Genomic DNA, 15,077 nt, shown 5'->3' with positions numbered 1-15,077 from the left:
CATGTTTTTACTCATGTGTGGGAGCTAACAAAGTGGATCCCATGGAGGTAGAGAATAGCATGAGAGATATCAGAGGCTGGAAGGATGTGTTGATGGGAGGAGGGGAGGAAGAGATGTTGGTTCATGGACACAAATGTACAGTTAGAAGAAGTAAGTTCTAATGTTCAATAGCAAAGTAGGTTGCCTATAGTCAGTAACAATGTACTGTGTATTTCAAAGTAGCTAGAAGAGATGACTTGAAATGTTCTTAACACATAGATATGATAAATACTCAAGGTGATGGATTCCCCAAAAACTCCAACCAGATCATTACACATTCTATGGATATAACAAATACTCATGTGTACCCCATAGATATGTAACATGTATCAATTTGTTTTAAAAGTTAGTCTAAGCAGGCTTCTTCAAGAAATAAATCCTACTTCCATCAATGTTCTGAAAACTGGCCAGTGAGGGTGACCTGAATATTGCTGACCTGGCTTGGCACTACGCTTATGGTAGTGAGGGAAAGTCCCACTGTTTTGGCACATGGAGTAGCAGAACTGCAATCTCAGAGCTGCTTCTGAATGAGCTACTAAAGCAGTGTTTCTCAACCCTAGGTGCATTCTCCAATGACCTGGCAAGTTTTAAAACACAGTGATGACGGGTCACCCCCCTACCACCCAGTTTTCACTTAATTGTTCTGGGGTTCATCCTGAGCAACAGCATTTTTTAAAAAAGATTAGCAGATGTTTTATTATGCAACCAAGATTGAAAATCACTCTAGTAAAAGATTCAGAATTCAATCTAATACTTTCATCATTTGGCAATAGTAGATGTGGCTTTCTGACCCTCACTTATGTTAATTTTTACATTGTTGTTTGTAGTAATGAAAAATTACACTTGCGAAAGAGTAGTAGTTACCTTTGAATATAGGACGCTGAATAATATGCATGCAGTTCTTTCCCCTTTTCCACGCAAGGAGGAGCAGTATCAGAAGGTCCACTCACAATTTTCCAATTTCCTCTCTTCACTTTCTGGGAAAGGCAATGCCATTCCTTAAAATGCATCACTCCTTGCACAACATACTTTGTTCCTGTTGTTTCATAATATTCAAAATTCGGAATATTTCCATGACTGTATCTCTTCTTTCTGTTCTACAAGGGGATCCCCTCCCCAGTTCTCCAGGCATCATGATCCTGCTGACCTGAGCAGACCACTGTTTCCAAGGGAATGACTCACTAGAAAGGCACTTGTCAAACTTTAATGCAAATATAACCTGGGGACCTCTTTAAAATGCACACTCAGATTCTTTAGGTCTAGAGGGAGGTTAGACATTCTGCATTTTTTCACAAGCTCCCAGGTGATGTCCACAGTGTCTATACCTTTTCTTTGGAAGTTATTCATAAGGAATCCAAATTAAATAACTGATAAAACTATGTCATTTATAGGCTGGGCATGGTGGCTCACGTCTGTAATCCCAGCACTTTGGGAGGCCGAAGCAGGTGGATCACTTGAGGTCAGGAGTTCAAGATCAGACTGGCCAACATGATTAAACCCCGTCTTTACTAAAAAGGCACAAAAATTAGCCAGGGGTGGTGGCAGGTGCCTGTAATCCCAGCTACTTGGGAGGCTGAGGAAGGAGAATCGCTTGAACCAGGGAGCCAAGATCGCGCCACTGGACTCCAGCCTGGGCAACAGAGTGAGACTCAGCCTCAAAACAAAAACAAAAACAAACAAAAACAAAAAACAACTATGTCATTTATAGAAAGTTTTGTCTTCATAGTGTAGGGGTGAAAGAGCAGGCCTAAGCTTCTGCAATCACTTTGATTCTGTGAGTCTCAATTTCCTTTGTTAAACAGCAAACAAATAGGTTATACTTGACTCTGGTGGTAGTTTCCAACACTAAATAAGTCTTGAAGCTGTGTAATAATGGTAATATCACCACCCTATATTTAACACTTCAACTTCGGGAGCTCAATCTAAAAGTGTGTGTCAATGACATCGTTTTCTTGAATGGGCATTTGACTTGCTGTACACATTTAATACTTGAGAATGTATTATTATGATAGGGAATTCAGTTACACTCAGCTGGACAGCCTCTTAAGGTTTTCAGTTTAGAAGGATTTCCTGAACATTCCTGAAGCTGAATGGCACCTGTTGTGCTATGTTACTTTTGAAAAATAGAACCTAATTTGTTTCACACATAAATAGGGCATTTATTATTGGATGACAGCAACTCTGAAAGGGCTGTCCACAGAGGTTTTGATGACATTTCACAACCTGCAGATTTGGAGAGGCTATCAAGAAAACATAATTCTCCAGGGCCATGAGGTGGGGTGGTGTAATCTTCACTTTGTAAGCCCACATCTGAGCATCTCTTCTTCATTGTCTCTCCTGCAAACACCCAGCTCCTTTGAAGCTCATGGTACTTCACCATACCCTCTCCCTGTCCTTACTGCTGTCCTCACTGCTGTCCTCTACTGACTTCTAGTTTATTCCTTATGACTGCAGACTCTGGCTCCCAGTATACACATGGTCATCCTCTCTACCCTAATAGCTATCATGTTTTTCCTGGACTTTATCATTCAAGTGGATGAACCCTTCAACTTCAGGGGCTCTTATTTCCTTGACTTATTCATTGGAGACAATGAATTTTTGCCTCTACCCCACCTCAGTCACTCACTGCCTGAAATCTCCAAGCACTGTCTCCAGGACTTCCAATAATCTTAGTTTAAATATTCACACTGATAATTCTAAACAGCAAAAGAAATCTGATCCGTTGACCTCTACCTCTCTAATTGCTTAATATCCTGCACTCTCCTTCAGCCTGCTCTGGTTTCTCTTTAAACCGAGGCTAGATTTGTAGTCACTCCCTTAAAAAGATCCTCAGCTCTCTTACTCTCCATCATATCTGCTTGGCAAAACTCTAGTCCTGGACCCAGCTATCCATTTTCTCTGTATCTGTATCCACGTTGGTGAAGGTTGCTGGAGAAAAACCAGAAAACTGAGCTCATTAGTTTCACCTTAAATTAACAATCACCAATTTTACCTATCAAAGACCAGTCTATCCACTTATGTCCTGGAGAGCCTCCCTTTTTGCTTCCCAAGGGGATATGGTTATGACCTCTTTCTGTGACATCTCAAACTTCACAGGTTCAAACCTGAACTTTTTCCACCCAGAGCTGGTCCCATTCGCCTGGAAATGTGTAAATGCCACCATTATCCACCAGTTGCTCCAATCAGAAAATTGGGAGTCATTCTTAAGTCCTTGCTGACCCTCACTTTTGACATAAAATCCTGCACCAATTCCTGTTCTCCAACATATTTCATAAATCCCTCTCCACCAATACCAGGCTAGTCCAGGTGTCTATCATCTCACCTGAACTCTGCAAACATTTCCTAATGGGTCAGCCTACTTTCTCTTTTGACCCTTTCCAAACATCTCCACAGCAGCTAAAATCATCTTAAAATGTAAATCGTCATAAAATGTCTCTCCTTAAAATCGGTGCTCCTTGTACTTAGAACTACAGCCACCTTCCTGACTATCACATAAAAGGTCCTGAATGAGTTAGTCCCCGCTTCCCCTCTCTAACCTTATCTGTGTATTGTCCACCCACAGCATTCTCTTCTAGAAAGAGAAAACAACAACCACTTTATGTACCTTGGGAGCTTTCCATATACTGTTCCATCTCTATAGCAGAATAATTCACTCAGCCCTTGTTAAATTTATTTTGTAATATTTTATATAATTGTTTCTTTACTGTTTACTATTTCCCCCATTGGACAATAAACTGCATGAGGGAAGAACCATGTTTGTCTTGTCCGTGATCACTGCCTCCACATTGGCTGGCAGTGTAACTAAGGATGCAGTAAAAATTCTTTGTTATGGAATACATCAAAAAAATTCAGGACAAAAAGACATGTAATAATTCTCTAGATCAGATTTCTCTCTTTGCTGAAAACACATGTGGGCCCTTAAGGGGTAGGTGATTTATCAATGTTATTGTTAGGTTAATGTCTCAGTTACCTCAATGTCCTGGTTTCTGGCCCAGCAGGGATAAATACATCTCCTGATGTCCTATGTCCTTTATCACGCCTGCAGTCTTACTCTTTCACATTTTTGGTGTATCTTCTTTCTCACTTTTCTAACTCATTTACAATCCTTTCTTTAAAAATTTGTCTTCACTTGTCCTGTTTTTTCAGTATTAAAATACAACTATGTTCATTCACCACATTTTCCATAGCACCAGTACAATAAAAAGTGACTTGGATAAAGCTTTTCATTTCCTTACTGCACAATTTGCTCAAGTTATCATTCTCAATATTGTCTCATTTCCCCATACCCTGACAGAGTGACTAGCTAAGAGGCAGAGAGTGCAGCCAACCCAATGGCAGCACATATAGTTACTCTTTATGTTTCTAAACATCCTGCAAATTATTTAGGACGGGTGTTTTGTTTTGTTTTGCTTTTCCATTAAATAGCCTCTAAGCTTTGAAGCAACCGAGAGAGAATCGGAGTAAAAAAATTATAGGGTTAAAGAAAGAAAAAATAAACAGATCAATAAAATGAAGAAATAATAAAGTAGAGAAAAGGAAGGATGGGGAGGTGGTTTAGAAAACAAAAAGGGTTCCAAGCAGCGGGGCTGTTAAAAGGACCAGAATCTAAGTCAGGAGGTTGGGGGTGGGGGTGGGGCAGGAGTCTGAATTCTTTTTCTCCTATACTGATGAGCGATAATTAACTATGGCCTGGACTGTCTTTCCATCTAAAAAACTAACTGCCCGAGGAGTAAAAACTGACACCAATCCTTCTCCACGGGGTGGGAGAGATAATAAATGGAAATCTTCCAACAAAAATGCTCTTTATCTCTCTGCTCTATTTTAAGAGCAAGATTTTTAGGGCATAATTTTCAACAAGTTTTGGCTGAGGCTGAACACAGGGTTCAAAGATAATTTAGGACAGTCAAAGAAGAGGCCAATTACTTTCTAACGGAAATGGCCTAAACACCACGATTACATTACTGGGAAATAAACCAAATGAGTGCTAGAAATACCTGTTCGCAAAGCAGCACTGCAGATCTTCCATGAAATGCCCTGCATCAACCCAAAGTAGCAGGGAGACTATCAAGGGGGCGAAAGTAACCTGCCTGTCCTTTCCTGCTGGGACACATCCTACCTGGGACACTGTCTCCTTGCCTTCTTTCTCCTGGGCCCAACCTCAGGACTTGCCCTTAGCTCTAGGAACCAAGAGGAGGAGAAGGGGGAATCAGTGGAACAGACACCCTTCTCCACCCTTCTCACTTTCCACCTCAAGGTGCCAGGAGATGAGGGACTCCGCAGCTCAGGGCGGACGCCCGGAGAGGGCGCAGAATCGGGGAGGATGGATGCAGCGCGTGGCGCCGACTGCATCTTGACCCTCAACTCCGCCGCCGCTACCTTCTTTCGCGCTCCTCCCCGACCCGCTCACCTCCGCGCCCCCCGCGCCCTCCACGCCGGGCAGGGGCGAGCCTTGCAGCTCCCCGGGAGCGGCGCCGACTCCCCAAGGGCCCACCCGGGGGCCAGGGCCTACGGACTGCACCTCCGACTGGCGGTTGCAGGGTGGCTGCCGCGGCGGTCGCACTCCAGCTGCTTCCCCGCCTACCCAAGCTGGATCGCGTACAGCCAGGGGAGAAGGAAGGAGGGAGGCGCGCGGAGGCCGGCTTGGCAGCGACGCCGCTAGGGGCTGCGTGCCCGGACAGCTCCTGGCGCCGAGGGCCCGAGGAACGCTGACTGGAGTCAGGAAGAGCCGTGGAGCGCGGGGGAGGAGTCGGGGAGCTCGGAGGGGGCGGGGGTGTGTGGAGGGAGCCGGGGTGTGTGGAGGGAGCTGGGAAGGGCCCAGAGCACCGAGGGGGAGCCAGCAGTGAGTGCACTGGGGAGCTCCACACACGCGGCTCCGCAGCTTTGCGCGCCCCTCTACCGCGAGCGGCTGAGTATCCGCCTGGCTGCCCTGCGGGGTTCCTCCGTGGTCTTCCGGAGATTCTTTCTGAAGCAGCTTTAGAATAGTCAAACCTATTTTTCTACTCCATTTCTTTTTGTAATGTGGGGTCACCTTTCCGCTCTAGAAATTGCTTTTCTTACGGGATTCCCACCCCAACTCTCGCCAAGGGCCCTGGTTCTCACCTCCCCAGTCTTAGCTTCTGACAAGCCTCCAAGAAACTGCGCTTTTTTCTTTTGTAAGTGTTCTTTTGCCTCATGTTTACCCCATCCCAAACCTCTTTTGACTAGACTGTGTCCTTGGAATAAAATGTTCGGAAATGCCGTTTCATGAAAACTCCCTCGGATAGGAGGACCCTCACAGACCCTGGACTGCAGAGATTATTCTGTTGACTTTGACCTTCACTCTAGCTGGTGCCGCGCGAGCTTTGGTGTGGGGGAAAGGAAGGTTAGGCCGTGAGTCAGGAGACCTGTGTTCCTGCGAAAGCCATTTACCTTCTGGGGCCGCAATGGCTTTGAATGTTTCAGGGGATCCCCTGAGAGCACCTTTGGCTCTGGGTTTCTGTAAATTTTCTCCCTGCGGATTACCAAGTAAAAGTACCTTTTATCTTTTGTGTAGAAGGTGTCAGTAGAAGAAGCAAGAGATCTTTATTCCCAAATATAAAATCAACTTACCAAAAATTCTCAAATTTGGGGAATTTTTTTTCATACATTAGTAAAGTACCAATTCAACAAATTAAGTTTAAAAATTATCCCTCTAGGTGGTTTATTAACCAGACCAAAAAAAACCACCACCAACAACAACGAGAGGGGGGTCTTAGATCGATCACTGGGGCACTGCACTTTCCCCTTTGTAGTCCATACACAGATTAACCTTTGCAAATGCTGCTTTGGAAATACATCCTTTGTTTGACTTGAAATGTAACCCCTCCCCTACCGCCAAATATTATTAAGGTTTAAAGTTTAGGCAGAAGCTAAGGTTTTAACGATGTGTCAGGGTGTGGAACCATCGACAGCTGGTAGAATACTTTCCATTTTGGTTACTAGAAACAAGTCATTAAATCTAATATCAATTTTAATAATTTCACTTCAACAAAACTGTCAAATAATGAGATTCGTGGAGTTTTTTCTAGTAGTTCCTCTGGAGAACTTGTGGAGAAAATTCATGAATCTTAGCAGTTAACGGAAAGTATATTGCTTTTCCATATATTTTTAAAAACCATAGAATTATATAACTTCCCCACGGGGATATTAAAAGAAATTGCACTTTCTAACTTCTACAACCATAAATTATCGTGTAAAACATGTAGGTAAGCCATATATTTTAAATATGTTTAAAAGCTCTCTTAACATGGGCTTTGACTATTGAGAAAATAGATAAAGTAATGTGAAATCCCTTTTCCTAAATGAGAATCAGTGAGTCAACAATTTGCAGTTTCCAAAAGGGATATCTCTTTTTCATGCTTGAAATATTAAAATAAACAAATATCTTTGATGGAAAATCTAATGTTACCAAATGTGTTCCAGAAGACTGTTGGTGTTAATGCAAAGCATGATTCCTTTAACTTCCATGGTAACTAATTTTATCATTGTTTTTCAGCTGGAGATGCAGAGTATGAAAATGATTTTGCAAGACTTTTCCAGGTCATGAGGTGCTCTCTGAGAAATCTCTTCTGTTCCCTAAAGTAGTAAGTGACTCAACTGAAGCAAAGCAATAATTATTAAATGGATCTCTAGTGGCCTAGGGGCATTAACACATTTTTTTCCTTTGAAGTTATTATACAATTAAATAACTTTAGAGTGGTAGTTCCCAAAATGTGTGACTTTAGGCACTAGTTTGCCTAAATGCTGCTCTAGCAAGTCATTCACTTCAAAAATATTGAGCCACTTCTATATGCCCTGGCTGGCACTCTAGGAACAGTGGTGAAGAAGACAGATATATTTACCTGTCCTGATAGAAGTTACAGTTTGGTGAAAACGATAAATTAGTAACAAGTGCAAATAAGATTTATGCATTTATTTACACAAATAAAATAAATGTAAGTCGTGATGTAAATAGATTTTGAGATAAACAATAAGAGAAATCTCTTCATTTTAGAGATCCACAATGTATGTTAATAAATTAAAGGCTCTGAAAATTCCTATGGTAAAAACATTTTACCTAACCTATTCCCCAAACCCCCAAATTTGTTTTGAACAAATTTGTTTGTAAGCAGTGCTTATAATAAAATAGAATAATTTTTGTGAAATGCTGCTTTGTTTTAAAACCAAAGAATTCAATAAACATGAAATTCTGTTAACATCACCTTACATTTATTTGTCATTGTACATTAATATACATCAATAGATTTATACATATAAATATAATCTGTTTGAAGTAGACTGTGTTTGCACATGTTTATACCAGCACAATTCACAATTGCAAAAAACATGGAACCAGCCTAAATGTCCATCAACCAACGAGTGGATAAAGAAAATATAGTATATATATACCACAGAATACTACTCAGCCATAAAAAGGAACAAAATAATGGCATTCTCAGCAACCTGGATGGAATTAGAGATGATTATTCTAAGTGAAATAACTCAGAGTGGAAAACCAAACATCATATGTTCTCATTCATAAGCTGGAGCTAAGCTATGAGGACACAAAGGCATCAGAATGATATAGTGGAGTCTGGGGGCTCCAGGGGGAAGTGGGGTGAGGGGTAAAATACTACGTATTGAGTACAGTGTACACTGCTCTGGTGATGGGTACACCAAAATCTCAGAAATTACTGCAAAATAATTTGTTCATGTCACAAAAAGCCACCTGTTCCTCAGAAACTATTGAAATAAAAAATAAATTGTTTAAGTATGATTAGAAAAAGAAATACACTGTGTTTGAACACAAAATGATACACAAGGATTTATAAATCCATTAAAATGCTTGAATGTACATGTGTACAAAACACATATTTATAATTAACATTATTTCATAAACATATTTCCAGAGATCAACATGTTCTAAAGTCTTATAATTCTTAATGGCTATATAGTTCATATATTGGTATAGACTAGTTTTTCCTTCCTTCCTTCCTTCCTTCCTTCCTTCCTTCCTTCCTTCCTTCCTTCCTTCCTTCCTTTCCTTCCCTCCCTCCCTCCCTCCCTCCCTCCCTCCCCCCCTCCCTCCTTCCTTCCTTCCTTCCTTCCTTTCTCTTTTTTTTCAGGGTCTGAATCTGTAATCCAGGCTAGAGTGCAGTGGCATGGTCAAGGCTCACTGCAGCCTCAACCTCCTGAGCTCAAGTGAGTCTCCTGCCTCAGCCTCCCAGAAGCTGGACTACAGGCACACGCCACCACACCCAGCTAATTATTTATTACTTGTAGAGAGGGGATCTCCCTAGGTTGCCCAGGCTGGTCTTAAATGCCTAGGCTCAAGTGATCTTCCCACATCACCCATCGCTCTCACAGTGTGCTGGGATTACATGTGTGAGCCACTGTGTTTGGCCTAGAATAGTTTTCTTAACCCTAAATTTTAGGAAAGTACATTTTCTGATTCTTTAACTATTATAAGTAACACTGCTTTAACCTCCTTGAACAAATTACTCTTTGGAGTAATAAGTGATGGGAATATTTTCTTGGGATATATTTTTTAATGTGGGTTTTTTAATTAAAAGAAATTTTATTTTTTCTGTTTACATAGTCTCATATTTCTTTCCATAACAATTGAAAAATCATTATAAAAATATGGATGTACTTTTATCTTTTAGATTCAGTATCTCATTGACGCTGAATTTTATTATTTGTATTTGTTTAAGTTGATTAAGGAAGCTTTAAAATGTGTGTAATTTCGGTATACCCATAGGAAATAGCAAAAATACCTGGAGGAATTTGACTGGATAGCTTTGGTCATAAATCCATAAAGGGCCTCAAAGCTATTTCCCTCCCAATGTACCTCTCTGCGAATTCTTCTAAACTAATTTTGTGGTAATTTAAAAAAATTATCTGAAATTAAAAGAATTCTCAGAAAAGTTCAGCTATAAGCATTGGCTCTAGATCTGCAGTTGGTATAGACCAGCAAAATTGACTGACGACCAATGTTAGAAAGAGGAACCAAAATTTGAATAGGGGCTCAGTGTAAGGACAGCTGTGTTTGGGGGATTCCTGTAGGAAGGGAAAACTTTTCAAGCATTTAAAAGGAATATATCATGGAAGAGTATCAGCAAGGGCTTTGGATTTCTTCATAGCTTTGAAGTAAGCAAGAAAAAATGGAGACAGTCAATCTGACCCATGTGCTTTCAGCATTTGATTACCTGGGCTGAATTCATGGATATTGCCAGCTATAGATTTTTAAATTACAGAGTTTTTCTGATGATAATCAGATTCTCCTTAAATATAAAAATATAATCATACCCTAGTGTCACAACATGTCTTCATATTCATTTTTAAATCTTCAAACACTGGTCAAGCCCATTCCCTTACTCAAAGAGCACTCAGTTCCTTCTGTCTATTGCTAAGGATTTAGTCTATGCATAGAACAGTGTTTACATTGTAGGTATTCTTGAGGATATTAGAGCTCTCTAGCAAACATTTAAAATGTATATTTTCAAATAAACAAATTATAAAACATTATAATCTTAACCATTTCATCAAATTTGATTCTGGATCTCATGGATGACCACCTTATAACTGAGTACAACCACGCAATTTCAGAGTCCCTGTTTTTTGCATTTATCATTGCATTGGTGTTGTATTAACCTGTCAGATCTTAATGAGAGAACTCTTGCAGCTGAATAAAAAGAGAAATAACCCAATTACAAAATGGCCAAAGAATTTGAATACACATTTCTTCAAAGAAGATATGCATGGCTAATAAGCAAACAAAAAACTGCTCAACATCCTTAATCCTTAGATAAATGCAAATCAAAACCACCTGAGATACCACTCACACCTACTGAGATGGCTATAATCAGAAAGTCAGTATCACAATATCAAGTCTTGGTGAGAAAGTGGAGAAATTGGCATCCTCATACATTGCTGGTGGGAAAGTAAAATGTGCAACTATTTTGGAAAACAGTTGGGCAATTTCACTCCTAGTTACATACCCAAGAGAACTGAAAACATTTTTACACAAAAACTTGCACTCAAATATTATCACAGCATTATCATAATAGCCCAAAGGTAGAAACAACTCAAATGTCCATTAATTGATTAAAATATAAATGAAATGTATATGATCCCATCCACAAAATGAAACATTATTCAGGTATAAAAAGGGATTCAATACTGGCATGGATTACAACATAAACCTTGAAAAATTATGCTAAGTGAAAGGTGCCAGACCCAAAGATCCACATATTTTATAATTCCGTTTATATTAAATATTCAGAATAGGAAAACCATTACAGAAAATAGTTTAATAATTGCCAACCTACTGGCTGGTGGGGAAGAGTGTGGGGCATTGCTATAAAGGAGTGCCTAGGCTGGGTAATTTATGAAGAAAAGAGTTTTTGACTCAGTTCTACAGGCTATACAAGAAGCATGGCCATGGCACCAGCATTTGCTTCTGGTGAGGGCTTCAGGAAGCTTCCATTCATGGCAGAAGATGAAGGGGAGCAGGTTTCCCATGGCAAGAAAAGGAAAGAGAGGAGGGAGGTGCCAGGCTCTTTTTAACAACCAGTTCTCATGGGATTACTCCAGTAAGAATGGCACCAAGCCATTCATGAGGGGTCTGCCCCTCCATGACCAAAACACCTCCTACTAGGCCTCACCTCCAACACTGGGGATCAAATTTTAACATGAGATTTTGAAGGCACGAATATCTAAACTATATTAACTGCTTAGTGAGTGTGGGATTTCTTTTTGGTATGATGAAAATATTCTGGAATTAGTGATGATGGCTGCACAAGTTTGTGAATACGCTAAAAGCCACTGAACTGTACTCTTCAAAGGGATAAATTGTATAGTATGTGAATTAAATCCCAATAATAAAGAAAAATAGTAATCAGGAATTGTCTTAAGAAAAAACTTGAGAGAACAGATGTAGACTTAATTTGTAACAAGCCATTCCCTTAAAATGAAAACCAAATGACATTAATTTGTGCTGTGCCAATATATATTTAGCAGTTGACAGAAGAGAAAAACAAGTGGTGGGAGAAATTAGTCACTATCCAGCTCATTTTAACTTATGTATGTTAAAGCCAGAAGATCTATAGTTAAAGTCAATACCATATTCACATTACAAGGAACAATTTAACTTCTGTAAAATAGTATCATTCTTCACATTCGCTTGTCTGTTAACTTTTCTGTGAAATCCAGCTCTGCCATTTATCAGTTTTGGGACATTGGACAAGTTGTTTAACTTCTTCCAGTCTTGGTTTCCTCATCTATTAAATGGCAATAATAATCATGTCCAACTCATTGGGTTGTGAATATTAAATAAGTTGATAGATGTAAAGTGCCTAGTACTTATTATGTACTATACATGTTAGATATAATTTAACAATTTTGCAATTTGTTTTGGTTTTATAGTTGTGTGTAAACTCTAATCATAAGAAATTTATAATTCACTTTATATTTGAACATATTTATGCAAGTTTTAATTTAAAAGTTTTTTTTATTATACTTTTAAGTTTTAGGGTACATGTGCACAATGTGCAGGTTAGTTACCTATGTATACATGTGACATGCTGGTGCACTGCACCCACTAACTCATCATCTAGCATTAGGTATATCTCCCAGTGCTATCCCTCCCCCCTCCCCCCACCCCACAACAGTCCCCAGAGTGTGATGTTCCCCTCCTTTGTCCATGTGTTCCCATTGTTCAATTCCCACCTATGAGTGAGAATATGCGGTGTTTGGTTTTTTGTTCTTGCAATAGTTTACTGAGAATGATGATTTCCAATTTCATCCATGTCCCTACAAAGGACATGAACTCATCATTTTTTATGGCTGCATAGTATTCCATGGTGTATATGTGCCAAGTTTTCTTAATCCAGTCTATCATTGTTGGACATTTGGGTTGGTTCCAAGTCTTTGCTATTGTGAATAGTGCCACAATAAACATACGTGTGCATGTGTCTTTATAGCAGCATGATTCATAGTCCTTTGGGTATATACCCAGTAATGGGATGGCTGGGTCAAATGGTATTTCTAGTTCTAGATCCCTGAGGAATTGCCACACTGACTTCCACAATGGTTGAACTAGTTTACAGTCCCACCAACAGTATAAAAGTGTTCCTATTTCTCCACATCCTCTCCAGCACCTGTTGTTGCCTAACTTTTTAATGATTGCCATTCTAACTGGTGTGAGATGGTATCTCATTGTGGTTTTGATTTGCATTTCTTTGATGGCCAGTGATGGTGAGCATTTTTTCATATGTTTTTTGGCTGCATAAATGTCTTCTTTTGAGAAGTGTCTGTTCATGTCCTTCACCCACTTTTTGATGTGGTTGTTTGTTTTTTTCTCTTAAATTTGTTTGAGTTTGTTGTAGATTCTGGATATTAGCCCTTTGTCAGATGAGTAGGTTGCAAAAATTTTCTCCCATTTTGTGGGTTGCCTGTTCACTCTGATGCTAGTTTCTTTTGCTGTGCAGAAGCTCTTTAGTTTAATTAGATCCCATTTGTCAATTTTGGCTTTTGTTGCCATTGCTTTTGGTGTTTTAGACATGAAGTCCTTGCCCGTGCCTATGTCCTGAATGGTAATGCCTAGGTTTTCTTCTAGGGTTTTTATGGTTTTAGGTCTAACATTTAAGTCTTTAATCCATCTTGAATTGATTTTTGTATAAGGTGTAAGGAAGGGATCCAGTTTCAGCTTTCTACATATGGCTAGCCAGTTTTCCCAGCACCATTTATTAAATAGGTAATCCTTTCCCCATTGCTTGTTTTTGTCAGGTTTGTCAAAGATCAGATAGTTGTAGATATGCGGCATTATTTCTGAGGGCTCTGTTCTGTTACATTGATCTATATCTCTGTTTTGGTACCAGTACCATGCTGTTTTGGTTACTGTAGCCTTGTAGTATAGTTTGAAGTCAGGTAGCGTGATGCCTCCTGGCTTAGGATTTGGCTTAGGATTGACTTGGCGATGCGGGCTCTTTTTTGGTTCCATATGAACTTTAAAGTAGTTTTTTCCAATGCTGTGAAGAAAGTCATTGGTAGCTTGATGGGGATGGCATTGAATCTATAAATTACCTTGGGCAGTATGGCCATTTTCATGATATTGATTCTTCCTATCCATGAGCATGGAATGTTCTTCCATTTGTTTGTATCCTCTTTTATTTCATTGAGCAGTGGTTTGTAGTTCTCCTTGAAGAGGTGCTTCACGTCCCTTGTAAGGTGGATTCCTAGGTATTTTATTCTCTTTGAAGCAATTGTGAATGGGAGTTCACTCATGATTTGGCTCTCTGTTTGTCTGTTATTGGTGTATAAGAATGCTTGTGATTTTTCCACATTGATTTTGTATCCTGAGACTTTACTGAAGTTGCTTATCCGCTTAAGGAGATTTTGGGCTGAGACAATGGGGTTTTCTAGATATACAATCATGTCATCGGCAAACAGAGACAATTTGACTTCCTCTTTTCCTAATTGAATACCCTTTATTTCCTTCTCCTGCCTAATTGCCCTGGCCAGAACTTCCAACACTATGTTGAATAGGAGTGGTGAGAGAGGGCATCCCTGTCTTGTGCCAGTTTTCAAAGGGAATGCTTCCAGTTTTTGCCCATTCAGTATGATATTGGCTGTGGGTTTGTCATAGATAGCTCTTATTATTTTGAGATATGTCCCATCAATACCTAATTTATTGAGAGTTTTTAGAATGAAGGGCTGTTGAATTTTGTCAAAGGCTTTTTCTGCATCTATTGAGATAATCATGTGGTTTTTGTCTTTGGTTCTGTTTATATGCCGGATTACATTTATTGATTTGCATATATTGAATCAGCCTTGCATCCCAGGGATGAAGCCCACTTGATTATGGTGGATAAGCTTTTTGATGTGCTGCTGGATTCGGCTTGCCAGTATTTTATTGAGGATTTTTGCATCAATGCTCATCAAAGATATTGGTCTAAAATTCTCTTTTTTGGTTGTGTCTCTGCCAGGCTTTGGTATCAGGATGATGCTGGCCTCATAAAATGAGTTAGGGAGGATTCCCT

General features: G+C 39.8%; 1 protein-coding gene and 1 long non-coding RNA gene across 7 annotated transcripts in view; one reads left to right on the top strand and one right to left on the bottom strand.

Moving 5' to 3' along the window:
* The window catches only part of STEAP2 (STEAP2 metalloreductase), a 31,651-nt gene extending 25,874 nt beyond the window's left edge, over positions 1 to 5,777 (bottom strand). The window contains exons 1-2 of one of the 5 annotated variants that reach the window (XM_034964395.3): positions 5,447 to 5,569; positions 904 to 1,012 (exon numbers count right to left, since the gene is read on the bottom strand). The gene's annotated coding sequence lies outside the window, so the exon portion shown is untranslated. Of the gene's footprint in view, positions 1 to 903; positions 1,013 to 5,033; positions 5,192 to 5,446 lie in introns of those variants that run through there. The other 4 variants (XM_063606291.1, XM_008962055.5, XM_063606292.1 and 1 more) reach the window with 4 other exon arrangements.
* Positions 5,778 to 5,844: 67 nt separating this feature from the next.
* On the top strand, positions 5,845 to 9,629 carry LOC134730806 (uncharacterized). 2 transcript variants are annotated; one of them, XR_010112773.1, is made up of 3 exons: positions 5,845 to 6,191; positions 7,553 to 7,640; positions 9,162 to 9,629. It is a non-coding gene; the product is annotated as an uncharacterized LOC134730806 (long non-coding RNA). The 2 variants fall into 2 exon arrangements; XR_010112772.1 differs by having other exon boundaries at positions 7,553 to 9,629.
* The last annotated feature ends 5,448 nt before the right edge of the window (positions 9,630 to 15,077 follow it).

The sequence above is a fragment of the Pan paniscus genome, chromosome 6 (genome assembly GCF_029289425.2).
Source record: "Pan paniscus chromosome 6, NHGRI_mPanPan1-v2.0_pri, whole genome shotgun sequence".
Taxonomy (NCBI): domain Eukaryota; kingdom Metazoa; phylum Chordata; class Mammalia; order Primates; family Hominidae; genus Pan; species Pan paniscus.
The sequence above is the reverse complement of the archived record's forward strand: the minus strand, read 5'-3'. Positions and strand labels throughout refer to the sequence as shown.